General features: G+C 45.8%; 1 non-coding gene across 1 annotated transcript; it reads right to left on the bottom strand.

Annotated features, from left to right (window-relative positions):
• Positions 1 to 6,961: 6,961 nt before the first annotated feature.
• Trnas-cga lies at positions 6,962 to 7,036 on the bottom strand. The gene has a single exon. It is a non-coding gene; the product is annotated as a tRNA-Ser (tRNA).
• Between the last annotated feature and the right edge of the window lie 204 nt (positions 7,037 to 7,240).

Here is a 7,240-nt window from a genome sequence, read left to right as displayed (position 1 = left end):
GATACATATGCTGACGGAAAGAAAATCGCAACATTGAGTTGTGCGACATAAACGAAAGTTGGTAGGCGTGTTTCTACATCTGGAAGATTATGTCTTTTCAATTTTCTCGCCAGCTGCGTAAGTGTGCCGTTACTTGCGACACTTTGAGGATACAAATCAGGTTTGCTTTGACAGTGGCGAGCGTTAGTTACCTTTGAGATTGGATGTGGTGAGTTAAAGTTAGTCAAGAATGCCTGATAAGTCTCTGTTGGATTCCTTTCACGTTAATTTCTTAAATCTGTTGTCATTTACGACATAAATTCCTCTTCTAAATTTACTGTGGTGTTTCTGACTCTATCTGGGAGGAGACTGAGCAGTGGAACGTGTTACTTTTACACGTAAACAAGAACGATCTGTCACACTACTACACTTTAAAACACAGTTTGTATTTAATTCATGTCACACAGTCTCATACGGAACCTAAATCTACTTTCTTTTGTATACTGTATATGATAAGATACTGTCATCCCCCTTCTCTTCTGTGTGAAAGGGTGAATGAGCAAATGTACTTCTAGTTGCATGCTTGAAGGTAGCAGAAAAGCCTGTCTGCTAGAGAACAGTAGGACCAACGTCGGAACAGGTAGCTACGCTTTCTAAAAGCAAAGAGGTTTCTATTCTTGGTATGGTCCTGTCCGTCCCTTGTCATGTTGGTATAGGAAGCTGCCTCTCTGGTCACTTCCGTTTGTATTTGTGAGGTACCCTTGGTAGGGGCCCACGGGCAGTCAGTCCGCGGCGAGCGTCTGAAGTGGTAAGATCTCCGGCTAAGCACGTCTCTGCTAAGTCAGTGGGACAATGGATTTTTTAAGTTCAACCTAACTGAAAATTTAATCACCTTAATTTCAGGTTTAGACCTAAAATATCTTATGTTATTTTAAATTGCAATGCAGTGTAATTCGAGTGTGAAGTTCAGGATATCTTCCAGTAGTTGCTTTGTCACTACTTTGTGAGTTAAGTGGAACCACGTGTTGATGATCCATAACTCTAACTAAGATCATCAGTCTTAAATGCGAATGTGTGTGAGATTATAACGTCTCGTCTTGACAATATTTTTCAATATAGCAACTTTTCTTTATGTTCAACCCACGTGGGGTGTACTTTGTGAGACCAGTACCACGTGCTTATATAATTGTTTGACCCATCAGGTTAATAGTAAGACGATAGTAACCAGTTCGAGGTTTTTCTTTCGTAAATTGCGTTTCGATGTAATTTATTTTAATTATCAAATTTACTGTGGAGTTACACTCTTTATGTAAACCAAGTTGACCACGTGAAGCATGTGGTGTAAGCATCAAAGTAGCCCTCAACAATTCTTTTCGGGAAGATTTCACAGAGAGTTAGTATGAATTTAGTATATCAGTGTGTGGTAATTTCATGACGGACGGGATTGCGCTACAAACGTAACTTCTTTGGGTGAAAATTGAATCGGTTGGTTGTGGTTAATTTCCTCTTGCATATGTTTCAACGTTCTTCGGGTGTTATTTTATGAATGCAGTGTTGTATGCAGTCTCTCAATCTTGGCTCCACATTTGATGTGTTCCGAAAGATTACAAACTCACATTTTCACAATCCTAAATAAGGCACCAGTTTAGTTATGAATCAAGTTAATATGCTGAAATTTTAACGGAACAATGATCAATGTTAAAATAAACGTCCAAATATAAACTGATTCATTTCTTTTTATTTACATTGTCTTTTTATATGTACATCACTGGTTATCGTAAGATGACTACTATAAGATTATAATTAATGTAAGTCTGGTTGGGAATTTGGTAAGCTAGACTGGATATCTGGTGAAACAGTTGCTCAGTAATGCAAGGTTAACTTCCCCAGATAGCTCACAGCCTTTAACCCGCTTTTATTGTCTTGAATACCAGCACTGCTTTCAGAACAACTTAATGCATCAACATTACATGCCTTTAAGGCGACAGGCACGCAATTATCAAGCATCTCGCTTAGTTTGAACGACCTGACAGTTCATATAACGTCAAAGAATGATATAAAACCATCAAGAGTCAGCGATTGTAAATGCGCTAGATACATTTCCAGAAAACAAATAGTACACCCTTTCAGAGGTTTCCAATTCACTCAAGATTTATTGTTGCAGTCGAGCATATGTTCATGAATTGGTTACATTTACAGATCAGTAATACAAGCGGTTCTCAGGTACCAGGTATCGACCTATGCTGAAACACCCGTATTATTACATGGTGTAGCCTCCAGGACTGCAATGCCGGCGCTGACTCTGGCATTCTGTCGATCGCACAGGTAGCGAATACTGTCATGGGATACGATATGCCACACTTGCTCGACCTGTTCATGTAGTTCTGTAACAGTTTTTGGTTGTCGAGTAGAAGGAGTCACTTCTCGTTCCATTGTATCTCACAAGTCCGGAGGTCGTGTTGGCCAAGGAAGTCGGTACACGTCTTGCAGACCTCGCTGGGTTTCATAGCAGTGTGTGGGCGAGCAGTATCCTCGTAAAACAACACATCACCTTTCTCTTACAAGAACGGCATTTTGCATGTACCGAGCGCTGGTTAGCGTCCTCTCCAGAAACACCAAAAGTGAACCAGAGTCGCAGTTGCTCACATCTCAGACCATAAGGCCTGGGTGGGGACGGAGTGTCTTGGACAAATGCACTCTACGAGACAGCGCTCACAAGGTCTACGCCGTAAACGCAAACGACCATCATTTGTGTGCAGGCAGCACCTGCTTTCATCGCTGAAGACCACGTCGCGGCATTCCACCTTCCAAGTGATCCTCTGACGGCAGTGGTCGAGCTGTGCACGTCGCTGTCGTGGCGCGAGTGGAAGACGGGCTAGAGGTCTGTACCCGTAGTCTGTTTGCTAATAACCGCTTCTCAACAGTTTGTCTTCACACGTCTGATCTGACAAGCCCTCTTATCTGTGCTGTGGCAGCTGTACGATGTGCCACTGCTGCCCTTACAATACGACAGTCCTAACGGCGTCTGTACCATGTGTACGTCCAAAACTCCCTCTAAGGGTGTGAGAACGTTCACGTGACCGCTGATACCAGCGTCGCTGCACAACTGACGCAGCACGTCCAACTTGTGTGGCAATTCTCCGAAAGGACCATCCCGCGAAACTGAAGGCCACAATTTGACGCCTTTCAGACTCGCTCAGTTGGCTGCAGGAAGCACGAGTGCGTCTCTGTGGCATGGTTGCCTGTTCGCTTCACACGTTTGCATCACACTGACCCTTCTCGCTTTGAGTATCTCCTATTAAAGCAAAGGCACAGCTGGTGCTCTTGTAGGTATGCCACTACGCTGTCTGCTGGCGGACGACATTGAAACCATTATCAGTAGATCCACGTCGTCTTTCTAGGTGAACTAATTTTTTCCGACAGTGCAATATAAAACTCTGGCTTGGTTACTTTTATTCAATGAGCGGTAGAATTTGAAGCTTTTCGCTTTTAAACTGCCGGCCGCTGTGGCCGAGCAGTTCTAGGCGCTTCCGTCCGGAACAGCGCTGTTGCTACTGTCGCAGGTTCGAATCCTGCCTCGGACATGGATGTGTGTGACGTCCTTAGGTTAGTTAGGTTTAAGTAGTTCTTAGGGGACTGATGGCCTCAGATGTTAAGTACGGTAGTACTTAGACCCATTTAAACCATTTTTTGAAGCTTTTAAACTATCTTCAGACTCTGCCAGATGAAAACACAACAAAGAGAAGTAGTTATCTCACAAAGCAAAAAATGTTACATATGCACGGTTGAAAACAAGTCAGTTAACCGGAAATACATGACAGTGTTTTGTAGATTTAATGGTTTATACAAAATAATTTTTACTGTTGGAATTATTCAAAGCGGTCATCCATCATTATCTACATATTTTACACATCGCTTAAATACTGATTTAACATCTTGTCACGTAACACCCCATTATTACAAAATATGTGTTCAAATTAATTTCCGTCAAATCCCTTAAATGCTGTAGGTTTAATGGTTTCTTAGCGAAAACATCGTCTTTCAGAACCCCCTCCCCCCCCCCCCCCCACACACACACACACATTGAGATCCGATGAGCCACTCGTGAAAATTGTCATTCAGGAATGCATTGACGTGTAATCAGTTTGCGGTGGAACACAGTCTTGCTGCCAAATGAGGTTGTTTCGTACAGCTTCAAGTATAGTGGCATTGTCTAATTCAATAACAATTTCTCTTCACATATCGAGATAGCTTGCTGCAGTCGCGGGCCTATAGAAAAAATGAGGGCATATCACTCATTTGCTGCATATACCAGCCCAAACAGCATCTCCAGGAACATTTAAATCCTCTTCAACAAAAATCGCGGATTTTTGGAGGACCAGTAGACGCAACGGCATACACTGCTGGATATTAAAATTGCTATACCACGAAGATGACGTGCTGCAGACACCAAATTTAACCGACAGGAAGAAGATGCTGTGATATGCAAATGATTAGCTTTTCAGAGCACAAGGTTGGCGCCGGTGGCGACACCTACAACGTGCTCACATCAGGAAAGTTTCGAACCGATTTCTCGTACACAAACAGCAGTTGACCGGCGTTGCCTGGTGAAACGTTGTTGTGATGCCTCGTGTAAGGAGGAGAAATTTCGTACCATCACGTTTCCGACTTTGATAAACGTCGCATTGTAGCCTATCGCGATTGCGGTTTATCGTATCGCGACATTGCTACTCGCGTTGGTCGAGATCCAATGACTGTTAGCAGAATATGGAATCGGTGGGTTCAGGAGGGTAACACGGAACGCCGTGCTGGATCCAAACGGCCTCGTATCAGTAGCAGTCGAGATGAGAGGCATCTTATTCGCATGGCTGTAACGGAGCGTGCAGCCACGTCTCGATCCCTGAGTCAACAGATGGAAACGTCTGCAAGACAACAACCATCAGCACGAACAGTTCGACGACGTTTGCAGCAGCATGGACCATCAGCTCGGAGACCATGGCTGCGGTTACCCTTGACGGTGCATCACAGACAGGAGCGCCTGCGATGGAGTACTCAACGACGAACCTGGGTGCACGAATGGCAAAACGTCATTTTTTCGGATGAATCCAGGTTCTGTTTACAGCAACGTGATGGTCGCATCCGTGTTTGGCGACATCGCGGTGAACGCACATTGGAAGCGTGTATTCGTGATCGCAATACTGCTGTATCACTCGGCGTGATGGTATGGGGTGCCCTTGGTTACACGTCTGGGTCAGTTCTTTTTCGCATTGACCGCACTTCGAACGGTGGACGTTACATTTCAGATGTGTTATGACCCTTGGCTCTACCCTTCATTCGATCCCTGCGAAACCCCACAAAAAAAGAAAATATATGTTCAAATGTGTGCGAAATCTTATGGGACTTAACCGCTAAGGTCATCAGTCCCTAAGCGTACACACTACTTAACCTAAATTATCCCAAGGATAAAAACACACACACCCACGCCCGAGGGAAGACTCGAACCTCCGCCGGGGCCAGCCGCACAGTCCAAGACTGCAGCGACTTAGACCGCTCGGCGAAACCTTGCATTTCAGCAGGATAATGCACGACCGCATGTTGCAGGTCCTGTACGGGCCTTTCTGGACACAGAAAATGTTCGACTGCTGCCCTGGCCAGCATATTCTCCAGATCTCTCACCAATTGAAAACGTCAGGTCAATGGTGGCCTAGCAACTGGCTTGTCACAATACGTCAGTCACTACTCTTGATGAACTGTGGTATCGTGTTGAAGCTGCATGGGCAGCTGTATCTGTACACGCCATCAAAGCTCTGTTTGACTCAATGCCCAGGCGTATCAATGTCGTTATTACGGCCAGAGGTGGTTGTTCTCGGTACTGATTTCTCAGGATCTATGCACCTAAATTGCGCCGGCCGAAGTGGCCGTGCGGTTAAAGGCGCTGCAGTCTGTAACCGCAAGACCGCTACGGTCGCAGGTTCGAATCCTGCCTCGGGCATAGATGTTTGTGATGTCCTTAGGTTAGTTAGGTTTAACTAGTTCTAAGTTCTAGGGGACTAATGACCTCAGCAGTTGAGTCCCATAGTGCTCAGAGCCATTTGAACCATTTTTGAACCTAAATTGCGCGAAAATGTAACCACATGCCCGTTCTAGTATATTTGTCCAATGAATACCCGTTATCATCTGCATTTCTTCTTGGTGTAGCAATTTTAATGGCCAGTAGTGTATTCCGTAATTAATAAATGTAAGCAACAGTAAGTGTAATATTAGTGCAAGAAAGGAACAACCTCGTCAGTTTAAATGAAGATGCCGTGTATGGTGTAGTCGTGTAATTGCCGGCAGTTTGGGTTGGCTCTGAGACCGAGGTAGGTGGAGGGGAGGAGAGACTTGGGCGCCTACGGCAGGTGCAGGCTGACACAGCGCGGCCGGCCAGTCTGACGCTTTGTCCGCGTTCTGGTCCGCTAGCTGGCAGGCGCGCGGCCCGCGGGCTCCCAGGATGGACGGTCGCCTCTGTTTACAGGGGAGGCAAAGCCGCGGCCGCAGCCGCGGAAAAACTCGCCACTTCCGCTGCCGCGGGGCGTCTCCCCAACCGGCGACAGCGTCTCGTCATTCGGCGTGCACGGCAGTTCAAAGCAGTTTCCATGACTCAGACGTCTCTTTGTACAAACTGTCAGTCCGAGACAAAAAATTGACTAGGTGCGAGTAGCTCTCGCGCGCTAGAAGTTCCGTACAAATTAATTATGTGTACAGAAACTTCGCCGGCCGAAGTGGCCGTGCGGTTAAAGGCGCTGCAGTCTGGAACCGCAAGACCGCTACGGTCGCAGGTTCGAATCCTGCCTCGGGCATGGATATTTGTGATGTCCTTAGGTTAGTTAGGTTTAACTAGTTCTAAGTTCTAGGGGGCTAATGACCTCAGCAGTTGAGTCCCATAGTGCTCAGAGCCATTTGAACCATTTTGAACAGAAACTTCCTGACAGATTAAAACTGTATGCCCGACCGAGACTCGAACTCGGGACCTTTGCCTTTCGAGGGCAAGTGCTCTACCGTCTGAGCTACCAAAGCACGAGGACCGGGCGTGAGTCGAGCTTCGGTAGCTCATTGTGGGAGCTGGCACGGAAACTCAGCGTGTTTGGTCAGAGGGCTACCTCCCCTCTGCAATAAAAAAAAATGAGTTAATGGATTAGCAACGAATGACATGCGTGTCTTTCGACGTCCGCCCCGAGCAGATACAATGAACGAAAACGAACAAAATGAGATTAAGAAAAAA

This window comes from Schistocerca piceifrons, chromosome 5 (assembly GCF_021461385.2).
Source record: "Schistocerca piceifrons isolate TAMUIC-IGC-003096 chromosome 5, iqSchPice1.1, whole genome shotgun sequence".
Lineage (NCBI taxonomy): Eukaryota > Metazoa > Arthropoda > Insecta > Orthoptera > Acrididae > Schistocerca > Schistocerca piceifrons.
This window is presented reverse-complemented; position numbering and strand designations above follow the sequence as displayed.